Consider the following 25100-nt stretch of genomic DNA (forward strand, 5'->3'; position numbering starts at 1 on the left):
GTTGGCACAAGATTTCTTTTTGAAGCTGGGTGCGGTGTTTCTAATGTGATCCAGCTTCTCAACTGGAACTGGCTGAATGGAAAAGTAAACCGCAGAAACACCTGCACAGCTTCTGTTCCATTAGATCTGAGAAATGGATCTAATTACTCACAAAGCCTCCTGCTTGGTACAGAATCGAACACAATGTTGCAGCTGCTGCAGGTTTGGAAATACAAGGCAAAGCTGCTGAAGAAACTCAGCAGGTATCACAGCATCAGTGGAGAGAGCAACAGAATTAGCATTTAATGTCGAAGACCTTCATCAGAATTATTTAACTCAGTATTCTTCCAGAATTTTCTGCTTCTATTTCAAAGTTCTGACTGGTCTCCGCAAGACCTCTTTTGATCTTTCCCCAGAGTGAGCGCCTTATTTCTTCTGAAGATGAACCTAAAACATGATTCACACTAAGACCAGCATCAAGCAACAATCTATAAGCACATACGAACTAGGAGCAGGAGTAGGGAGTTCAGACTCTCAATTCTTCTCTGCCATGCAGTATGATCATGGCTGATTTCATCTCAGCCTCAACCCCACTTTCCTGCTCCTTCCTATAACCCTTTAACCCATTCCTAATTAAAAATCTGTCTATTTCTTCCTTACACAATGTCCCAGTATTCACCACACTTTGTGGCAGTGAATTCCACAGATTCATGATCCTATTCGAGGAATAATTTCTCCTGTTCCTTGTTTTAAATCTGCTACCCCTTAGCTTAAAACTATGATCTCTCATTCTAGTTCGTCTGACATGAAGAAACGTGCTTCGTCTGATTTTCCAATCCCCTTTAGCATTTTTTATAACACACAAATAGATCTCCTTTCATTCTTCTAAACTCTAGACACATCTAAACTGCTCAATCTCTCTTCATAAGACAAACTCCTCATCTCTGGAATTAATCGAGTGAACCTCCTCTGAACTGCCTCCAATGCAGCTTCATCCCTCCTCAATTAAAGGGACCAAAATAGCACACAGTACTCCAGGTGATGACTTATTAATGCCTTGTCCACTTGAAACAACACTCCCTACTTTTCCACTCCAGTGCTTTAGCAATAGATGCCAAAATTTTGCTTGCCTTCTTTATTACCTGCCATACCTGCATACTAGTTTTCTGTGATTCATTCACAATGACACCCAGATCCCTCTGCACTGAAGCATTCTGAGGTTTTGCTCCAATAAGTTACCTTTCTATTCCTTTGAACCAACATGGGTAACCTCACACTTATCCAAGTTAAACTTCTCTGCCAAAGTTTGAACCATTCACCTAACCCAACCATATCCATCTGTCAATTTATTATTTCTTTGTTGCAATTTGCTTTCCCACCTATTTCAGTATCATCTGCAAACGTGGCTATAGTACATTCTATCCCTGCATTCAAGTTATGAATAAAGATTATAACTACTGTAGTTGGGGCCTGAGAAACAAAGTCTGGGGCAACTAACCCCCATCCGTGCCAACTAGTTACATCTTGCTAATCAGGAAAAGACCAATTATCCCAACTCTCACTGTAGCACCTTTAACTAAAGCACTTCAGAGGAGGATTATAAAACAAAATATGAATGACTGACTTAAGGACCTGGAAGATAAAACCAGTAAACCTGGGGAATAGCACATATTGGTCTGATTTATCTCATGTATGAGTATGACTAATACTCATACATGAGGATCCAGTATGACTAATACATTCCTTTCCTATTTTACGTGTTTTCCTCTGGGGATGTCTTAGGTTTGATGACCAAAATCTAGGTCACAGTTAGTGTCCAGAAGCAGGAAAGAAAGGTCAAGAAGCAGAGAGGAGTACAGAGGCATTCCCTGTGCTTGTGTCTATGCCAGCTGAAGACAAATGAATGCAGAAATGGTGCAACCGAACATTTCGTTTGATATTCTCAAGTACCATTTATAATTACATGCTGTGATAATGTTACAAAACTATTTGCAGAAATTGTGCTAAGTTTGTAATCAGCCATTGGTGACGATGCAGAATCCATTGTAATTTGCACTGTAGACTATGAAAGTACTGCTGCCATTCACAACCCGTTACAACACACATTGTACTCAATCGGTACTGTGTACATTTCATGTATAGATACATAGAATATTTCAGCCCTTGATGTTGCGCCGACCTGTGAGACCAATCTGAAGCCATCTAACCTACACTATTCCATTCTCGTCCATATGCCTTTCCAACCACCATTTAAATGCCTAAAGTTGGTGAGTCTACTACTGTTGTAGGCAGTGCGTTCCACGCCCCTACCACCTCTGACATCTGTCCTATATCTATCACCCCTCAATTTAAAGCTATGTCCCCTCATGCTAGTCATTGCCATCCGAGGAAAAAGGATCTCCCTGTCCACCCTATCTAACCCTCTGATTATCTTATGTGTCTCAATTAAGTCACCTCTCAACCTTCTTCTCTCTAATGAAAACAGCCTCATGTCCCTCAGCCTTTCCTCATAAGACCTTCCCTCCATACCAGGCAACATCCCAGTAAATCTCCTCTTTCCAAAGCTTCCATATCCTTCCTACAATGTGGTGACCAGAACTATACCCAATACTCAAAATGTAGCCGCACCAGAGTTTTGTATAACCACAGGATGATCTCATGGTTCCTAAACTCGATCCCTCTACCAATAAAAGCTAACTACATCGTATGCCTTCTTAACAACCATATCAACCTGGGTGGCAACTTTCAAGGATCTATGTACCTGGACACTGAGATCTCTCTGCTCATCTACACTACCAAGAATTTTACCATTAGCCCAGTACTCTGCATTCCTGTTACTCCTTCCAAAGTGAATCACCTCTCACTTTTCCACATTAAACTCCATTTGCCACCTCTCAGCCCAGCTCTGCACCTTATCTATAGCTCTCTGAAACCTACAACATCCTTCGTCACTATCCACAACTCTACCGACCTAAATGTCATCCACAAATTTACTAACCCATTCTTCTATGCCCTCATCCAGGTCATTTATAAAAATGACAAACAACAATGGATGCAAAACAGATGCTTGCGGTACCCCACTAGTAACTGAACTCCAGGATAAATATTTCCCATCAACCACCACCCTTTGACTTCTTTCAGCTAACCAACTTCTGATTACGTCACCCTCTATCCCATACTTCTGTATTTTGCACAACAGCCCACTGTGGGGAACCTTATCAAATGCCTTACTGAAATCCATATACACCACATCAACTGCTTTACCCTCATCCGCCTGTTTGGTCACCTTTTCAAAGAACTCAGTAAGGTTTGTGAGGCACGACCTACCCTTCACAAAACCGTGTTGACTATCCCTAATCAACTTACTCCTTTCTAGATGATTATACACTCGATCTCTTCTAACCTTTTCCAACACTTTACCCACAACCAAAGTAAGGCTCACAGATCTATAATTTCCAGGATTGTCTCTACTCACCTTCTTGAACAAGGGAACAACATCTACTATCCTCCAGTCTTCTGCCACTATTCCTGAAGACAATGATGACATAAACATCAAAGCCAAAGGCTTGGCAATCTCCTCCCTGACTTCCCAGAGAATCCTAGGATAAATCCCATCTGGCCCAGGAGACTTATCTATTTTTTACACTTTCCAGAATTGCTAATACCTCCGTCTTATGCAACTCAATCCCATTTAGTCTAGTGGCCTGTATCTCAGTGTTCTCCTCGACCACATTGTCTTTTACTCGTGTGAAACCCGATGAAAAGTATTTACTTAGCACTTCCCCTATCTCCTCTGACTCCATAAACAACTTCCCTCTCCTATGCTTGATTGACCCTAATCTTACTTAAATGTTGAATCAGATTTCAACTGTGTTCTACATGTAGCAAGTTTGATAGTTTACCAGTCTCTGGGTAACACAGTTTCTTCTGAACTCTTTCTTAGATTATTTACCACAAGATTAACCTGCATTGAAAGAAGATCTTTAACATGCAGCTTGATGTTATCTGGATGTTATACTGAAAGTGAGGGAAAGTTACAGTAAGGGAGGAATTTCATACACTGACAGTTATGTTTCTGGGATGAATGTTGTGAGAGGAGAGTTTGGTTTGGAGGGGATGGTACTCTAGGATTTTCAATACTGGAAGCGATGATAAGTTGGGAGGGTTATGGTACAGGGAAGGGGGCTGATATACAAGGAGAGTATTGGTACCGAAGGGAGTATTATACGAGGAGAATTACAATACTTCACTAGCAACATGATGAGATCGAATCAAGGGAATCCCCCAGGAAATTCCCACTGACAGGTGTTTAAAATCATCTCTGGCAAAATGGTGACCTTCTCAACAGCTCTTAGAGCTGATCATTCCCCAGGGCCCTTTGAGGGTTAATTTTCCCTACAACCATTGCAAAGAGATAGGATAAGAGAGGGGGGGACTGACGTTTTTGATAAGGGATAGCATTTCAGCTGTACATAGGGAGGAAATTCCCAGAAATACATCCAGGAAGGTTATCTGGGTGGAACTCAGCAATAAGAAAGGGATGATCCCCTTATTGGGATTGTATTATAGACCCCCCCCCAATAGTCAGAGGGAAATTGAGAAACAAATTTGTAAAGAGATCTCAGTTATCTGAAAGAATAATAGGGTAGTTATGGCAGGAGATTTTAACTTTCCAAACATAGACTGGGACTGCCATAGTGTTAAGAGTTTAGATGGAGAGGAAGAGGAATTTGTTAAGCATGTACAAGAAAATTTTCTGATTCAGTATGTGGATGTACCTACTAGAGAAGGTGCAAAACTTGACCTACTTTTGGGAAATAAGCCAGGGCAGGTGACTGAGGTGTCAGTGGAGGGGGGCACTTTGGGGCCAGCCACCATAATTCTATTAGATTTAAAATAGTGATGGAAAAGGAGAGACCAGATCTAAAAGTTGTAGTTCTAAATTGGAGAGAGGCCAATTTTGACGGTATTAGGCAAGAACTTTCAAAAGCTGACTGGGGGCAGATGATTGCAGGTAAAGGGACAAGTGGAAAATGGGAAATCTTCAGAAACGAGATAACGAGAGTCCAGCGACCGTATATTCCTGTTAGGGTGAAAGGGAAAGCTGATAGGTATAGGCAATGCTGGATGACTAGAGAAATTGAGGGTTTGGTTAAGAAAAAAAAGGAAGCATAGGTCAGGCATAGACAGGATAGATCGAGTGAATCCTTAGAAGAATATAAAGTCAGTAGGAGTATACTTAAGAGGGAAATCAGGAGGGAGAAAAGGAGACATGAAATAGCTTTGGCAAAAAGAATTAAGGAGGATCCAAAGGATTTTTACAAATACATTAAGGCCAAAAGGGTAACTAGGGAGAGAATAGTGCCCCTCAAAGATCAGCAAGGTGGCCTTTGTGTGGAGCCGCAGGAGATAGGGGAGATACTAAACGAGAATTTTGCATCAGTGTTTACTGTGGAAAATGGCATGGAAGGTATAGAATGTAGAGAAATAGATGGTGATATCTTGAAAAGTGTCAATATTACAGAGGAGGAAGTGCTGGATGTTTTTAAACGCGTAAAAGCGGATAAATTCCCAAGACCTGATCAGGTGTATCCTCGAACTCTGTGGGAAGCTAGGGAAGTGATTCCTGGGCCTCTTGCTGAGATATTTGCATCACTGAAAGTCACAGGTGAGGTGCCGGAAGACTGGAGGTTGGCTAACGTGGTGCCACTGTTTAAGAAGGGTGATAAGGACAAGCCAGGGAACTATAGACCGGTGAGCCTGACCTCGATAGTGGGCAAGTTGTTGGAGGGAATCCTGAGGGACAGGATGTACATGTACTTGGAAAGGGAAAGACTGATTAGGGATCGTCAACATGGCTTTGTACATCGGAAATCATGTCTCACAAACTACTTATTTGAGTTTTTTTGAAGAAGTAACAAAGAAGATTGATGAGGGCAGAGTGGTCAATGTGATCTATACGGACTTCAGTAAGGCGTTTGACAAGGTTCCCCATGGGAGACTGGTTAGCAAGGTTAGATCTCATGGAATATAGGGAGAACTAGCCATTTGGATACAGAACTGACTCAAAGGTAGAAGACAGAGGGTGGTGGTGGAGGATTGTTATTCAAACTGGAGGCCTGTGACCAGTGGGGTGCCACAAGGATCAGTGCTGGGTCCACTACATTTTATCATTTATGTGAACTTAAGAGGTATAGTTAGTAAGTTTACAGAAGACACCAAAATTGGAGGTGTAGTGGACAGCAAAGAAGGTTACCTCAGATTACAACAGGATCTTTATTAGATGAGCCAATGGGCTGAGAATTGTCAGATTGAGTTTAATTTAGATAATTGCGAGGTGCGACATTTTGGGAAAGCAAATCTTAGCAGGACCTATACACTAAATGGGTAAAAACAATGACTGCAGATTTCTCCCCACCCCCACCCTCCTCTCATTTATCTCTCCATCCTTCAGGCACTCTGCCTGTATTCTTGATGAAACCCATAACTTGTCCTACCTGCCTATCTTCTTTTCCACCTATCCACTCCACCCTCCTCTCTGACCTATCACCTTCATCCCCTCCCCCACTCACTTATTGTACTCTATGCTACTTTCTCCCCACCCCCACTCTCCTCTCATTTATCTCTCCACCTTTCAGGCACTCTGCCTGTATTCCTGATGAAGGGCTTTTGCCTGAAACGTCGATTTTACTGCTCCTCGGATGCTGCCTGAACTGCTGTGCTTTTCTAGCACCACTAATCCAGAATTATATACTTAATGGTAAAATCCCAGAGAGTATTGCTGAACAAGGAAACCTTGGAGTGCAGGTTCATAGCTCCTTGAAAGTAGAGTCGCAGGTATGTAGGATAGTGAAGAAGACGTTTGGTATGCTTTCTTTTATTGTCAGAGTATTGGGTATAGGAGTTGGGAGGTCATGTTGCAGCTGTACAGGGCATTGGTTAAGCCACTTTTGGAATATTGCTGGCTATTCTGGTCTCCTTCCTATCGGAAGGATGTTGTGAAACCTGAAAGGGTTCAGAAAAGATTTACAAGGATGCTGCTAGGGACGGAGGATTTGAGCTATAGGGAGAGGTTAAATAAGGTCGTGCTGCTTTCCCTGGAGCATCAGCGGCTAAGGGGTGACCTTATAGAGGTTTATAAAATCATGAGGGGCATGGATAGGGTAAATAGGCAAGTCTTTTCCCTGGGGTGGGGGAGTCCAGAACTAGAGGACATAGGTTTAGGGTGAGAGGGGGAAAAATATAAAAGAGACCTAAGGGGCAACTTTTTCACACAGATGGTGGTATGTGTGTGTATGGAATGGGCTGCCAGAAGAAGTGGTGGAGGCTGGTACAATTGCAACATTTAAAAGGCATCTGGATAGGTATATGAATTGGAAGGGTTTGGGGGGGATATGGGCCAGGTGCTGGCAGGTGGAACTAGATTGAGTTGGGATATCTGGCCGGCATGGACAGGTCGGACCGAAGAGTCTGTTTCTAGGACTCTATGACTCTAAGTGATTCCCACTAACACCCCATTCAAAATATGTTCTGCAGTCCATCACTTGAATGATAGTAGCGATTGCGAATATTGTCCGGAATTTAAACTTCTTTAGGATTAATAGTCAACCGACAATGAACTAAATGAGAATTTTAGCATACAGAAACTTCTCCATTTGGAAATTACAAATATATTTGATCTGATTACATTGAATTAAAGCACAGAAACAGGATGATTAGTCTGTATTTGTGGTCTTTTCAAGTTCCACTTGATTCTCCTCCCACCAATAACATTTCACCCTGTCACCACATCCTCTAGCCTTTCTCCTCACTATCTAGCTTTGCCCTCAGTATATAGATCATTCATATGCAAAGACTTCAGGGATATTCAATGTAGCATAGATTGAGCCATTTATTTAAAGGGAGAAAGGATGCTTTCGAAAACAGATTCTTCTGTTCAAAAGATGTTCTTTTAAAATACATCTTCAATATGTCAACCACAAATTCAGCAGAGTGTGAATGCCTTGTCTGACAGGGCAATAAGTAAAACAATCCTCAGGGAGATGAGTTCTGTATGATTGAAAAGCAGATTTATGGTCATTACTGTCATCAATCCTGACAGAAAGATAAAACCTGTCACATAGCTGCAGGTTTAAAAGTATTTGGGTTTTCATGTCTACCGGCCTTCCTTCCTGTGACTTTAAAGGTCTCTATCTAAAAAAAAAACTAACGCTAAATCTTTTGGAATTGTGATTCAAGTTGCTGTATTTAATCCTTGTGCCTTAAATTTCAATCCCCAAATTGGTTAATGGTACAACACAGAGGACAGCATTTTACCCATCAGTGGTACAGCTCAATAATTGGTCTCACTCCCAGCTCTTTCCTCAAACATTTGTAGTCTTCTTTTCACCACGTTTTTATCCAATTAACGTTTGAAAGTTATAAATTAATCTGCTATCCTTTCTGCATTCCAGATCACAACAACTCACTACATAATAAAATGTTGGCTCAAGTCTCTTCTGGTACTTTTGCCAATCACCTTAAATCTATGTCCTTCTGAGCTGGGACTAGTTTTTCTCTATTTATTGTATGAAAAGCCCCTCATAATTTCCAATAACTCTATTATGTCTCCCCATAGTCATCTTTTCTTTAAAGAAAATAACTCTAGCTTATCTAGTTTAACCATAAACTGAAGTCTCAGTCCTGCTCTCATTAATCTCTTCTGCACCTGCACCAAAGTCTTGCCATTAGCCTTGAAAGCCTCAGACTCAGTTGAATTCCAGGATTCTGATCTATCAACAATGTAGGAACAACAATATAGTTCTAAGTCAGTATGATGTATGGTTTGGGAGGGTATTGGGGTTTCTGGGGTTGGGGATTGTGGGGACAGAGGGCAGTGGATCCTGAAGTAAAGTCAGGGGAGTAGCTTTCAACAGATACCCCAGACCCTTCCTTGATCAGGTACTGACTTTGATCAGAAAATCATTGAAAGACAATATAAAATAAGGGGTATAATTCAAAAGGAAATGCAGGAACAGCAGCATCTGGATGTATATGTGCATAGATCATTGAAGATGACAGAACAGGGAGAGAGAACAACGAATAGAGCAGACAGTGTCCTTGACTTTATTAATAGGGACAGAGAGTACAAGAGCAAAGAGATGATGCTGAATTTGTATAAGAAATGCATTAGCCCTCAGTTGGAGTATTGTGCCAATTCCAAGAAAGATATGAATACATTGAAGACAGTGCAGAAACAAGATTGCTCCAGGAATGAGAAACTTCAGTGATGATGGTTTGAAGATTTTGGAGGTTGTTCAAGACTCTCCGGGTGGGGCTGCTGCTTAGTGATAGTGTTAGAGTTGGGTCCAGGGATTGGGCCTGGCTGGAAAGGGCAGTCTCTCGATACCTTCCGGCCATGGTAGACAGACTGAGAAATTCTTTGGTTTTGGCTTCGTAGAAATTTCAAAGTTTACGAGATTCCATGCTGTGACTATCACTCGTCACCATTTCTCAGATTGAAAAATACACAGGAAATGTTTAGGGCATTTATCCTGGTAAAGGATAAAACTTAGCAAATATAAAATCTTCATCATAATATACCCCTTGAATGGTGTATTAATAGTGGAAAATTGATCGCCATTGGGACTTTGTATCAATCCACTTACCAACTCTTCAGTATACGCTCCGATGGTACCTGCCGTTTGACTGTAGTCACTTAAACTGTGACTTAAAAACACTGTTGGTACTATCAGGTCAAATAATCCACTTACACTTCACACTTTCAGGAATTTAATGCTGCTGTCCTTGCCTTCCTTGTTCAAAGCAGGAAAGCAGATGATAAAATAACTGTGTTCAGCAAATTTTTTTATTTCTCTTCTTCTGGGGCTCTGCCCTTTATTTCTAGAGGCATAGAGCTGTACAGCATTAACAGACCCTCTGGTCCAACTCGTCCATGCTGACCAGATATCCTAAATTAATCTGGTCTCATTTGCCAGCACTTGGCCCATATCCCTCTAAAGCCTTCCTATTCATGTACCCATCCATATGCCTTTTAAATGTTGTAATTGTACCAGCATCCACCACTTCCTCTGGAAGCTCATTCCAATTACGCTTCTGGTCTCCCTTCCTGTCGGAAGGATATTGTGCAATTTGAAAGTGTTCAGAAAAGATTTACAAGATGTTGCTAGCATTGGAAGGTTTGAGCTTCAGGGAGAGGCTGAAAAGGCTGGGCTATTTTCCCTGGAATGTCGGAGGCTGAGGGGATGACCTTATAGATCTTTATAAAATCATGAGAAGCATGGATAGGGTAAATAGACAAGGCCTTTTCCCTGGTTTGGGGAAATCCAGAAATAGAGGACATAGGTTTAGGGTGAGAGGGGAAAATTTAACACATTTGTTCAAGCCCATCCCTCATTTAAATCAGAGAGGGTAACAGAGTGGTGATCAAATGACAATGCTCCTCCAAGTCAACTTCCTCAATGAGACAGCACATTGTATAAGTACTGAATTATCTACGGAGATTTTACCAGTAAGGGAAATAGTTGTCATTGGCTGTGGAATGGCCTTTTTTTAAAAAAAAACTGAATTGAAAGGGAAAAGCCTGTCTAAAGAAAGACACAGGACAACACCGGAGACAAAATGCTCCTTACCTCAGAGGCTTACCTTGGAGTAAGAGATGAACCGTGCTCCCTTCAGCAACTTGTTTATTCACGGTCTGGTTTCAAAGTGCGTGCTAACTCTGAACAATTACACAGGAAGCGGTTAGATACAATTTCTGCGATGGAACAGATGAACAGCCTGACCAGTTTCAGGAAGCAGCTCCAACTCTCCACAGAATCTCTGAAGTATTACGCATTGAATGTGGCCACGCGAGATCACCAAATGAACATCATGACTTAATGCTGTTCTCCTGCCCTTCCCCATACCCTTGCACATTGTTTCTAATCAATAATTAGCCAATGGTCTCTTGAATGCCTCAACTGAACCTCAATACTCCCAGACAGCCTATTCCAGGTCTGCTGGATGGTTTGTTTCACATTTGCCTGTATTTCCAAACACTTTCCATCTGTGCTGTCTCATTCACAAGCTTTTTATGGATGGGAACAGTTTCCCCCTATCCAATCTCGCCAGCCTGCTCATGATTTTGAAAACTTCTATCAGATCTCCTCTTTGCCTTCTTGCCTCTAGGCTTGTTAATCTATCCTCATCCCTGGAAGCATTCTAGTAAATCTCTTCTCCACTCTTTCCAAAACATGCACATTCTTCCTATAACATGGCACCCAAATCTCTACACAACTGAATACCTTGTACAAGTTCTGCAACACCACTTTGCTCTTATTATCTGTGCTCCTATTAATGAAGCTATATGGTTTTTAACTGTTCCCTCTACCTGTACTGCCACCTTCAATAATCGGTACACATACGATTTTTGAGAAGACTTGTAGCTCAGGTTGAGGTTCAGGATGTACTTTTGCTCACTGAGCTGGTGGGTTTGTTTTCAAATGTTTCGTCACCATGCTAAGTAACATCATCCATGAACCTTGGCTTTACCAGAGGCTGATGAAGGGCCTTTGCCTGAAACATTGATTCTCCTGGTCCCTGGATTCTGCTTGACCTACTGTGCTTTTCCAGCACCACACTCTCGATTCTAATCTCCAGCATCTGCAGTCCTCACTTTCACCGAGCAAACTTACAACCTGAATCTGTACACATATACAACCAGGTCTCTCTAAACTTGCACCCTCCTTAGAATTGTCCCCACCATTTTACATTGTCTTTCAATGTTCTTCCTACTAAAGTACATCATGCCATACTTCTCTACATTGAATTTCCTCAGCTACCTGTCCATCCACTCTACCTTAATTCCTAATTTGCAGCTTTGCCAGTGTCTGATTGTGTTAGATGTAGCAGTCTTTTCTTAAAGAGTGTCTCATAGAACATAGAACAATACAGCACAGAACAGGCCCTTTGACCCTCGATGTTGCGCCGACCTGTGAACTATTCTCAGCTCATCCCCCTACACTATCCCAAAATCATCCATGTGCTTGTCGAAGGATTGTTTAAATCTCCCTAATGTGGCTGAATTAACTACATTGGCAGGTTGGGCATTCCATGCCCTTCCCACTCGCTGCGTAAAGAACGTGCCTCTGACATCTGTCTTAAATCTATCACCCTTCAATTTGTAGTTATACTCCCTCGTACAAGCTGATGTCATCATCCTAGGAAAAAAGACTTTCACTGTCTACCCCATCTAATCCTCTATCATCTTGTATGTCTCTATCAAATCCCTCTTAGCCTTCTTCTTTCCAATGAGAAACGACCCAAGTCTTTCAGCCTTTCCTCATAAGACCTTCCATCCAGACTAGGCAACATCCTGGTAAATCTTCTCTGTACCTTTTCCAATGCTTCCACATCCTTCCAGAAATATGGGGACCAGAATTGTACACAATATTCCAAGTGTGGCCGCACCAGCATTTTGTATAGTTGCAGCATAATATTACGGCTCTGGAACTCAATCCCTCTACCAATGAAACCTAACACACCGTATGCCTTCTTAACAGCACTATCCACCTGGGTTGCAACTTTCAGGGATCTATGTAAATGGACTTCAAGATCCCTCTGCACATCCACACTACCAAGAATCTTTCCATTGACCTGGTACTCTGCCTTCCTGTTATTCTTCCCAAAGTGCATCACCTGATATTTAGCTGCATTGAACTCCATTTGCCACCTCTCAACCCAGTTCTGCAGTTTATCCAAGTCTTCCTGCAACCTATAACATTCTTCCAAACTGTCCACTACTCCACCAACTTTAGTGTCATCTGCAAATTTACTAATCCATCCACCTATGCCTGCATCTAAGTCATTTATAAAAATGACGAACAGCAGTGGTCCCAAACAGATTCTTGTGGCACTCCACTAGTAACCGGACTCCAGACTGAATATTTGCCATCAACCACCACTCGCTGCCTTCTTTCATAAAGCCAGTTTCTAATCAAAACTGCTAAATCACCCTCAATTCCATGCCTCTGCATTTTCTCCAACAGCCTACCATGTGGAACCTTATCAAAGGCTTTACTGAAGTCCATGTATACCACGTCAACTGCCCTACCCTCATCTACATTCTTGGTCACCTTCTCAAAAAACTCAATGAGGTTTGTGAACATGACCCGCCCTTGACAAAACCATGTTGACTATCTGAAATCAAATTGTTGCTTGCTAGATGATTATAAATCTTATCTCTTGTAATCCTTTCCAAAACCTTTCCTACAACAGAAATAAGGCTCACTGGTCTATAATTACCTGGGTCATCTCTGCTGCCCTTCTTGAACAAGGGCACAACATTTGCAATCCTCTAGTCTTCTGGTACTAAACCTATAGAAAATGATGATTCAAATATTAAAGCCAAAGGCTCTTCTATCTCCTCTCTAGCTTCCCAGAGAATCCTCGAATAAATCCCATCTGGCCCAGGGGACTTGTCTACTTTCACTCCTTCTAGAATTGATAACACCTGTTCGTAACTAACCTCGATCCTTTCTAGTTTAATATCTCGTACCTCATTCTTCTCCTCTACAATATTCTCCTTTTCCTGAGTGAACACCAATGAGAAATGTCCATTTAGCACCCCTCCAACCTCTACAGGGTCCACACTCAACTTCCCACTTGTGTCTTTTACTGGCCGTATTCCTACCCTAATCATTCTTTTATTCCTCACACACCTACAGAAAGCTTTAAGATTCTCCTTTATTCTATTTGCTAAAGACTGCTTGTGTCCTCTCTTTGCTCTTCTTAACTCTCTCTTTAAATCCTTCCTAGCTGATCTGTAACTCTCCATCACCTCATCTGAACCATCTTGCCTCATCAACACATAAGCTTCCTTCTTCTTGTTAACAAGAGGTGCAATTTCTGTAGTAAACCACAGTTCCCTTACCTTATCACTTCCTCCTTGCCTGACAGGGACATACTTATTAAGGACACGCAATATCTGTTCCTTAAACCAGCTCCACATTTCTATTATCTGCATCCCCTGCATTTTGCTACCCTATTCTATGCATCCTAATTCTTGCCTAATCGCATTATAATTGCCCTTGCCCCCTCGATAACTCACTGGTTCTCCAGCCAGCTAACAAGACCCGACCACTTCAACAAGATTCTGCCCCACATCACGAGTATTAAAATAGGTGGTCTTTGTGATCGTGTGGAAATGAATGTGTATGAAAATGAAATAAACTTCAGAGCTTTTCTGTCTCTTTTTATGTGTCCCAGTGAATATGCAGCCATGAACTTTCCCACTCTAAGATATACTTCTTTAACATGCCTTCTCCTATTTACTTCAGTAAAAAAGATACTTGGGGAGGGGGGAGTCAAGGCAATGATTGAAATTCTAAACTGATCCCACCTCCAGCAGCACAAACTTGCAAGAAGAGCTCACCCATTATGTTAATATTGATGGGATCAAATAAAAATCCAATTTCAAATATGGCCTTTGCAGGTCTCTATTGCCTGTACATTATGTGTGGAGAGCTTCCAGCCTCCCACTGATTATAACAAAACATTCAGATATGTTACCTGCTGCTTTGCAAATGATTTCTTCCAAAATGAGATTTTTATAAAGCAAGCCAAGCCTACCACTGATTAGTCACTGAGCTGTCCCATGAGGTGCAGCTGCTGAACTCTCCCCTTGTTTAACACCCGTTATTTATTAAAGGTTGTTCAATTTTATCCAGATAGTTCAGTTGACAAATGAAATAGCTTTGAAAAGGCCTGTTGTGGTACACTGGTAGGGTGCTTACCTCTCGGCTATAAGGTCCAGGTCCAAGACACTCTGCCTTGGAGAAGTACTATTATATTCCCCCTATCCTTTACAATATGTTTTACTTACATAATAAGGGCACCAAGTGCTGTCGGTCAAAGTCCTTATCTGCCCTGCAGCTGATGTTCTCATCAGGCCAGGGACAGCAAGAAGATTAAATCTCAGTTTACCCTGCTTCCACCATGTCAATTTTAAAATTCTTTGCCTTCTTTTACAATAACCTCATATGTCTCTACAACTCTCTGTGATCTCTACGCATCCCCAAATTTGGTCTGCTGAGCTGGTGGGTTGCAATTTCAATTTTAATTGCAACCATGCCTCTTCTTAATTTGTTATGGGACATTAGTGTCTCTGGCTGGGCTGACATTTATTACTCATCCCTAATTGTCCTGAGGACAATAAAGAATAAACTACATTGTTGTGGATCTGGACTTATATGTCGGTCAGACCAGGTGAGAACAGCAGATCTTTTGACATAAGGACTTTAGTGAACCAGTTGTGCTTTATGACAATTGACGATGGTTAGTCATTAGGCTAGCTTTTTTTATTCTAGATTTTTTTATTGAATTCAAATTTCACCATGTGCCCTGTTGGGATTTGAACCATGTCCTCAGAACATTACCCTGGGGTTCTGAATTACCAGTCTTTATCTTTCTAAAGCTCTGAAACTTGCTAGCAGGTTTTGAGAAGATTTATAGGTCAGGTTGAGGTTCTGGATGTAAGTTTGCTCTCTGGGCTGGAAGGTTTGTTTTCAGATGTTTCGTCACCATACTAGGTAACATCTTCAGTGAGCTATAAGAAATGATATCACCACAGGAAATGATATCACCAACCCTCAGAAACTCAAACTTATAAATAGAAACTGGGCTACACCACCAATGCTTCATTCAGAGGTTCACTGAAGATATTACCTAGTATGGTGATGAAACATCTGAAAACGAACCTCCCAGCTCAGCAAGTAAACCTACATCCAGCTCCGAAATTTGCCTTATAAATCTCTCCATCTCTCTTTCTCTTCCTTTGAGATGCTCCTTTTAAACCAAAGTTTTTGATCTCCTGTCCAAATATCATCTTCTGTGGCTAGGTGTCAAATTTTGTTTGAATTCACTCCCATTTAGAAGAATGTAGGAGAATCATATTGAAACACGTGAAGTCCCAAGTGGACTGAGTAAAGTGGATACCAAGAGGATGTTTGTTCTTGCAGGGGAGACTAGACTGTGGGGACACAGGTGAAGAATGACCTTCCCCTTTTCAGATGAAGATGAGGAGAATATTTTGTTTCTTAGAGGGTTGTTAGTCTGTGGAAGTTTAGTCTCCATAAAGTAGTGAAAGTTGTGTCAATGAATTTATACAGGGTAGCATTCAATACATTTTTTATTGACAGAAAACTCAAAGATGGACAGGAAAGTGAGGTTGAGACCACAATCAGGTCAACGCTGATCTTATTGAATGACTGAGCAGGGTCAAAGCTCTGAATGGCTTAGTCTTGTTCCTAAGTCCTACAAGTGCTTTGGAATATATTAAGACATTGAAGTTGCAATGTAAATGCATTAGTTGTTGTTTTGGTCCTCAAGCCTATCCCTGCAACAACTGCTGATGCATCATTGAAAGAATACAAGGCTGTTTATACCACGTGACCAGCAGTCTGGCGAGTATCAATTCTGATGTTCAGTCAATCAGGGCACACCAACGCTTACATTCCTTTCCTTCAATTTCAACTGAAATGGGACAGCATGTTGACTTGATATGAACCTACAACACAGCCATTTATATTTTGTGGCTCCGTTGAGTTAATAACAAATCTCATGGTGTGTCTCAGGTGTGTAGCAAGACAAAAGGGGACAACAAGCTGGTAAGACATATGATCCAAATCTTGGTCAAAGAAGTGCAAGGTGGGCAGCAGGGGTTAAAGGTAAAAAGTATGAAGTGGTATTGCACAAGAATCAGCAGTGGACCAATGTTGCACAACACCTGCATAACTAATGTGAACTCCAAAGCTGACAGGACAATTTCAAACTTTGCTGATGACACGCAGTTGGAGATTTATGCAGAGAGAAAATACAGAAAGACATGAATAAACTTGCAGAATTGAGGTACAATTAACTAATGGTTTCAATACAGGGGTGAATATGATTTGGGACAGTTGATAGGAAGACAACTGTCAAGCTATAAGACTAGACGTAGCAGCACAATCAGGCCGTTTGGTCCATTGAGTCTGCTCTGCCTTTCAGTTGATCTGGTAACCTTCAACTCTACACACCTGTCTTTTCAGTAAACTCCTTGATTCCCTCACTGATTAAAAACTGTCTATCTCAGTCCTGGACATACTCTTGAACAATCAGCCTCAACAGCTATCTGTGAGGAAGAATTCCACAGACTCATAACCGTCTGGGTGAAGAAATACTTCCTCTTCTCTGTTCTCTGTTCTCTGACATCTCTGAGAAGATGCCTGCTGGTCCTAGATTCTCCCACAAGGAGAAGCATCTAGTCTGTCAAGTCCTCTAAGAATTGTATATGTGTCAATAAGGTCTCCTCTGATTCTTCTAAGTTGCTTCCAAAATCTCTCAATACCTGGGACTGCTTCCAATACCAGTCATGATTTGGAGATGCCGGTGTTGGACTGGGGTGTACAAAGTTAAAAATCACACAACACCAGGTTATAGTCCAACAGGTTTAATTGGAAGCACACTAGCTTTTGGAGCGACGGTCCTTCAATGCCAGTATATCTTTCCTTAAGTAAGGGGGACCAAAACAGTTCACAAGATTCCAGGTGTGATTTAAGTAGTGCCTTGTACATTTTTAGCAAGACTTCCCAATTTTTATACTCTGTTCCCTTTGAAATAAAGGCAAACATTCCACATACTTTCTCTATTGCGTGATGAGCTCATATGCGAGGGTTTTGTGATTCATGCATGAGGATTCCCAAAATTCCCTTGTTTCTGCAGTCCTTCTCAATTTAAATAATTTTCAGCTCCTCTATTCTCCCTGTCAAAGTGTATAAACTCACATTTTTCCACCTTATTTTATACCTGTCAAACTTTTGCCCACTCACTGAACCTGTCTACATCCCTCTGTAGAACTAAGATTTAATACTCAAATTGTTGGTAAGATACATCAGTAGTAACATAAGAGATCACATGACAGAAAGAGGCTAGTGTAAGATGCTGCTGTGTAAGTTTGTCCTAAGTCTAAAAGTGTAACCAATTCATAGGATAAAAAAGCAAACTTACAAAGATCTGAGATTAAAACAACCTCACTTATGTTGTGACTAGGACCCAACCCCTTCCAAGATCCACCATCATATTCACAGAGCAAATTTTCCTCGGTGGAACTATGTGTCTAAATGAGTAAAGCAGTGAAGGGACATGAGGGTACAGAAAGACAAATCACCAAAATTAGTAATGAAGGATAACACGTCCATTAAAAAGATCCAACAGGACTCGGCAAGATGACAGTGATTCATTAGAACTGCCATGGACGGCTCTGCCTAACAGTCAAGGCATCTTGGTGTTTTTTGCCATCCCTGGCTAACTGCTGTGAGAGAATTGTTAATTTAAAACTTTGAGAACAGATATTTGTTCATATTTGGGACTGGGAAGGATGCCAAAGGGAAAGGGAGTGAGCAAACAGCAGCAAGGAGGACACTCTCTTGCTGTACCAGGCACATCAGAGACTGCAGCAGCAGCCTCTTCTGAATCCCTGGGGGACTTAGCAGACTCGCAGGAGTTGACAGCAACAATAGCGAGACTTACTGCGAAGGTTGGGGCTGCAATTCAGGAGATCCGTGCCCAGGTCCAACCTATCGCGTCCATGCTGCAGAAACATGAACTGGAGCTCCAGGATTTCGGGGCGCGAATGCAGGAGGTAGAGGGTCGGACCATGGCTTGAAGGAGCTGTGAAGATGGGGATGGATAGGGTGAGTGCCCCCAATGGGCAGGGGTGAGAGTCTCCCATTCAAGATTTTACTGTTGGTTTTCTTTATAGTTTTTTGGTAGCAATACTCATTTGTAGTTATGTTAGAGTAGTTTTTGTATACACAATTTTATGTCTTTTTGAGTCTCCATTTATTGTGCTGGGTACATTGTAAGCAGGGTTTTCCCTCCCGGGGGTTCAAGGGTCTCTGAAAGGGGATATGGCTCAGTGTCTTGTTAAGGGGTGCACCTGGAACATCAAAGGAAGTCATTCACCTATTAAAAAGGAAGAAAGGGTTTTCCAGCCTTAAGAGGGAAAGGGTTGATATCGCCCAGTTGCTGGAAACCCATCTTGATGATAGGGAACACCTGAAGCTACAGCAAGGGGGTTATGACCAGTTATTCTTTTCATCCTTTACTACTAAAAGTAGGGGAGTGGTGGTACTTATCCAGAAAAATCTTCCGTTCACATTATTAGAGCAGGTGAAAGAAGAGCAAGGGCAGTTTGTGATACTTAAGGCTCTGCTACATGGAGAGGAATATGGCATCTTAAATGTCTACTGTCCTCGATGCATCCCCTCAAATTTTTGATTAGTGCCTTCTCTAAGCTGAGTGCCCTTGGAACACAGCACATAATTATGGGGGGGGGGGTGGATTTTAATTGCCTTTTGGATTCGACAGTGGACAGGATGCCTCATGGGCTCCCAACTATCTTTTCGCAGGCTGAGCAGGTGACTGACTTATGCAAGGATTTGGGGGTTGGTGGACATTTGGAGATGTCTTCACCCTGCCAGTAGGGACTTCACCGTTTTTTCAAACCCGCATAAATGTCACACGAGGATTGATCTTTTTTCTGGCTCCCTTGACCCTTCTGGATTCGATTATGGGTTGTAAAATTGGGAACATAGCTATTTCTGATCACGCGGTGGTATATTTGGAGGTTAAGGCCAAGAGTGAGGGGTTAGGTTCACAGCACTGATGTCTGGATTCTTTTCTCCTTAAGGATTCCAAATTTGTGGAATACTTTTCGAGGGAGTTTCAGGAATTTTTGACTATCAGCTCAGGCACAGCCAGTAGTCCGTCTATGCTATTTGGAGACCGCTAAGGCCTTTGCTAAGGGATTAGCTATTTCCTATTCGGCTAGCCGGAAATGACAGAACGGGGAACAGCAGTGTCTACTTGAGACACAGCTGAAAGCGGCTGAGGTGACACATTTTATGAGGCCTTCAGTGACCAAGCTACATCAGATCATGGTCCTCTGGGCCGCCCTGAATTTAGTACTCACACAAACCACAAAGAAAGAACTTGCTTTTGCCAGACAAAGGTTGTTCGAATATGGGGATGGACCAGGGAAGTATTTTGCGTATCTGACTAGGAAAAAGTGGGCTCCCCTATCCATTACTGCAATAAGAGACAGTGTTGGGTCCTTACATACGATGCCAAAAGAATTAATGAAGCTTTTCAAAGGTTTTTATACTGAATTGTATTGGTCTGAAGGTTGCGAGGATGGGTGGGCCAAGTTGGAAACCTCTTTTAAGAGCCTGGACCTCCCGGGGATCACCTTGGAACAGGCCTCACTCCTTAATGCCCCCCTGACAGTTCAGGAAATACAAGAGACAGCTAGGCAACTTCAGAGTGGGACCATGCCTGCCCCGATGGTCTCCCAGGTGAGTTTTATAAGGAGTTTACAGGCATTCTGTCAAGGCCGATGCTGGAAATGTACAATCACTCCTATGTGCATGAATGCCTACCACCATCTTTGAGAGAAGCTAATACTTCCCTCATTCTTAAGAAGGGGAAGGTTGAATTGAATTGAATTTATTGTCACATGTAGCGAAGCATAGTGAAATGCTTTGTCTTACAAGCAGTACAGACAGATCACATAGATAAGTAGCATAGATAGTAAATAATAGGTAAACAGCAACAAAAACAAAAATACAGGTCCAGGCCAACGTTAAGAGTTTGTGAGTCCATTCAGTATTCAAACAACAGTAGGGTACAAACTGTTATGAAATTGGCTGGTGCATGTGTTCAGGCTTCTGTACCTTCTCCCTGATGGGAGAGGTTGGAAAAAAGCATTGCCAGGGTGGGATGGATCTTTGAGAATGCTGGTGGCCTTTCCTTGACAGTGGGCCTGGTAGATGGATTCTATAGATGGGAGGCTCGCATTTGTGATTGTCCAGGCCGAGTTCACCACACTCTGTAACTGTCTCCGATCTTGCATGGTACAGTTGCCATACCAGGTACTGATACATCCAGACAGAACGCTCTCGATGGCACACCTATAAAAGTTGGCAAGGGTATTCACTGTCATGCCAAATTTCCTCAGCTGCCTGAAGAAAAAGAGACACTGTTGGGCCTTTGTAACCAGTGCATCCACATGTTAATGTGTAGGGAGGCATGAGTAACATCCCGCCAAAAGTCAATAATGAGTTCCTTGGTTTTGCCGGCATTGAGCGCAAGGGTGTTCTCAGTGCAACATCTTTCTAGGTCTCCCACCTCCCATCTGTAGTCTGTTTCGTCGCCATCTGAGATTCAACCGACTATGGTGGTGTCATTGGCAATATTGTAAATGGCATTAGTCTGGTATTTAGCGATACAGTCATGGGTATACAGCAGGGGGCTGAGTATGCACCCCGGGGAGCTCCAGTGTTGAGTGATAGTGAGGATGAAATATTGTCCCCAATTTTCATTGAATGTGGTCTGTGGATCAGGAAACTGAGGATCTAGTTGCAGAAAGTGGGGTTTAGTCTGAGATCACAAAGTTTAGTAATCAGTCTCGAGGGGATAATAGTGTTGAAGGATGAACTGTAGTCAATGAGTAGGATTCTTACATGGCTGTTCTTGGTGTCAAGATGTTCTAGGGAGGAATGAAGGTTCCTGAGGATTGTGTCTCATACAGGCCCATCTCTCTATTAAATTCAGATTTTAGGATTTTATCTAAGATTTTGGCACTGAGATTTGAGAAGGTGTTGTCCTATATTATAAGGGGTCGTGGGTCCTCTAATAATATTAGAAGGACGCTGAATATGATCCAAGCATGTCAGCAATGATCGATCCGGGGTCGGTGATTTCCCTAGATGCAGAGAAAGCATTTGACTGGGTGGAATGGCCGTATCTTTTTTATGTCTTAGAGCAGTTTGGGTTGGGTGGGGTCTTTGCTAGGTGGGTGGAGGTTTTATATTGCCACCCTCTGGCCGTGGTCATCACCAACAGGGTGAAGTCTGGGAACTTTAGTATTGGCAGGGGAATCATCAAGGCTGCCCCCTTTCACCATTGTTGTTTTTGTTGGTGATAGAGCTGCTGGCAGAGGCCATTCGTCAGAACGTCCACATAACTGCTCCGGAAGTGGGATTGAAGGTACACAAGATTACATTATATGCGGATGACATCCTTTTGTTTTTATCAGACCCAATGACCTTCACACCCCATCTGATACAATACATTAATTCATTTGGGGCTATTTTAGGATATAAGATCAACTTTGCAAAGTCGGAGGCTATGCCTTTGGGGGAACTTAAGGAAATGCTAGAGGCTGAAGGTGGCCCTAGGTTCCCCTTTAAGTGGTCATGGATGGGGTTCCGATACCTCGGTATTTTTGTTACCCCCATGTTTGATCAGTTATTTCGGACTAACTTTGCTCACCTGCACAACAATATTAGGTGGGATCTCCAGAGATGGGAGGCTCTTCCAATTTCATGGTTGGGCCGAATAGCCCTTATCCAGATGAATGTCCTCCCTCATTTGCTTTATCCCATGTATATGCTCCCTATAATGTTTCCCAGGTCAATGTTACGGAAACTTATGGGTTGGTTCAGTTCCTTCGTTTGGCATCGTGGGAGACCCCTCATTAACCTTACTAAATTGTAGTTGCCTCAAGGATAGGGAGGAGTTGATTTCCCAGACATCAGGAGGTATCAATTGAGTTGAGTTCCCCGCTGTCCCTTGTGTGCGATTGGGCAGGTAACGATCCAGGCTCAATATGGCTGGATATTGAGGCCTCCCAGGCAAAATGTCCTCTTATTAACTTGCTGCCCATGGATAAGATGAAAACAGTTATGGACCACTGCCAGAACCCCATTGTTATTAGTACGGTCAAGGCATAGAGGACAATGCATCAGAGTGAGGGTTGCTTATCCAAAACTTTGCTACTCACTCCCATAGTTGGTATGCAAGGGTTCCGACCAGGATGATTGACTCAGAGTTCAAACCACGGGCAGCGAGAGGAGTTTCCAGTTTGGGACACATGTTTGAGGGGGAGGTTATGATGTCTTTCAAGCAATTGAGCCGCAAATACAGGCTGCCCAGTAGATATTTTCTGGATTTTTTCAGGTTAGGCATTTCATCCAGAAGAAGACTATGCTTCTCACTAAGCCCTGTGAGCCCCATACAGAGAGGTTGTTGCTACGTGCCACAAGCACCCTCTATCGCCTACTGGGTGGCAGGGCCTGGCAGGATATTAACCAGTTATGTGAGGTCTAGTAGCAAGAGCTGGGAGTGGAGATCTTTTCTGAAACATGGGAGGACATATCGAAGAACATGCGAAAGGTCTCAATCTGTAATAGGACATGCGCTATGCAGTTAAAAGTTCTGCACAGAGTTAATTTGGCACTGGACCATCTGGTGAAATTAAAAAAGAGACATCTTCAATGTGCCCCAAATGTAAATTAAGTGTAGGTACTCTTGCCCATTGCTTCTGGACATGCCACAGGCTCTGTGTTTATTGGGGCGCTGTGGCAGGAGAGGCAGAGAGGGTATTGAGGACTGAAGTCCAAGTAGACCCAACATCTCTCCTTCTAGGTCTATCAAATGTATCATCTTTAGACGGGAATGGGAAGAAACAATTTAATATTCTTGCATACTGTGCATTGAAGAAGATTCTGATGAATTGGGTATCTGAGATCCCACTGGGCTTGCTGGGATGGCGGAAATTAATTTGGGAGCACGTTCCCTTGGATTTTTCACAAACATGATTCACCACATAACTGACCTTTTTTTATAAGACATGGCAGCCCTTTTTGAGTTATTTGGACACAGATTTTTCAGCTCTCTTAACTAGGGCATTTGTTGAACCAGGATGGTTAGGTTTGCTGAGCCCTGGGCCCTGGAGGAGGGGCTCCTGAGTTAATCTGGGTATATATACAACGCTCCTGAGTTTTTCTGTTTGGGAACTTTGCGCAGAGCATAGCTATTTTGTGTTTTTGTGTGTTCTTTTGTTTTCTTTAGTCATTTACCTATTTATTGGTGTTGTTTTGCAGTGTTTGATTTTGTTTATAGGGTTGGTTAGTAATTAGGAGACAGTAGTTGTATTGTAATTTGCGTTTTTTATTATACTGGTCTTTGTTCTTTCTTATAACTTTGTATTTTTGTAAAGTCAACAAAGTTTTTTTGTTAATAAGTGTATTTACAAAAAAAAAATTCAATAGAACTATGGGATTCATTACAAGAGGGATTGAATGTAAAATCAGGAATATTATAAACTGGTAAAGACCCTTTGTTAGCATACTCTTGTGTGGCACTACAAATATGCTTGAACCATTTGGAATGTCCTAAATTGAGACCAGCGCTGTATAAATGCCTTTTTCTGTGTTATACACTGAGTCCCTGATTTATAAGCATCTGATTTACAACCAGTCGTACTAATGAATGTAATCTCACACAGGGGTGCAGTTTTAAAGAGCTCACATATGAACTTCTGGTATATTTACAAACCATTTCTTTGTACAGTGCTGTATTGTTTTCCGACTTGCATTCGATTGCAGAACAGAGCAGCTAGCATCCTCTGGACTGCCTGTATCTAGTATCAATAATATCAAAATATGGACACCAACCATCACAAACAGCAAAACCAGTGCCACAAATGCTGATGGTTGATATGAATGCAACAGGTAGTTGTCATTTTGTATTTATCCTCAAAGCATTTTGAGGCAATGTCTAGTGTGCAAGGCATTAATATTCAATTTTAATCTGCTAAGGTCTGGCATGTGTGGAGTGTGTGCAATTCAGAAATTGTTGCTGAAAGTAGAAGTCAAACTTTAATTGAGACAGAAATTATTCGGACAGTGACAGATGGCAGCCTGCACTCTTCAAGCTGAGGAAAGCAGCTGTCTGTAGATCTGAGTGGAACTAATCTGGTCCCTGTTTCTCTCCTCCCATTAACCTTTTATTGCCACAGTTAAAACCTGCTATAACCATGAACTCAGTATTTGATGAAAGTGCTTATGGTAAAATTAAACTGGCTATGCATTTGGGATGTGTTCAGTGAAGCACATCAACAACTTTCACATCATTACTCCATGTATCTTACACTCTTCTGTCTCACCTCAACCTTCTCCAGTCCTCACTGACCTTGTCCCTCTATCCATTGGCTATAAACTCCAGTGCTTCACCGGAGGCTCACTGAAGATGTTACCTAG

At 42.1% G+C, this 25100-nt stretch overlaps 1 protein-coding gene across 1 annotated transcript in view; it reads right to left on the minus strand.

The window, feature by feature from the left end:
- The window catches only part of LOC140465737 (gasdermin-A2-like), a 64547-nt gene extending 53842 nt beyond the window's left edge, over positions 1–10705 (minus strand). Inside the window, exon 1 of the mRNA XM_072561413.1 lies at positions 10624–10705. The gene's annotated coding sequence lies outside the window, so the exon portion shown is untranslated. The remainder of the gene's footprint in view (positions 1–10623) is intronic.
- Positions 10706–25100: the final 14395 nt, after the last annotated feature.

This window comes from Chiloscyllium punctatum, chromosome 42 (assembly GCF_047496795.1).
Source record: "Chiloscyllium punctatum isolate Juve2018m chromosome 42, sChiPun1.3, whole genome shotgun sequence".
NCBI classification, from domain to species: domain Eukaryota; kingdom Metazoa; phylum Chordata; class Chondrichthyes; order Orectolobiformes; family Hemiscylliidae; genus Chiloscyllium; species Chiloscyllium punctatum.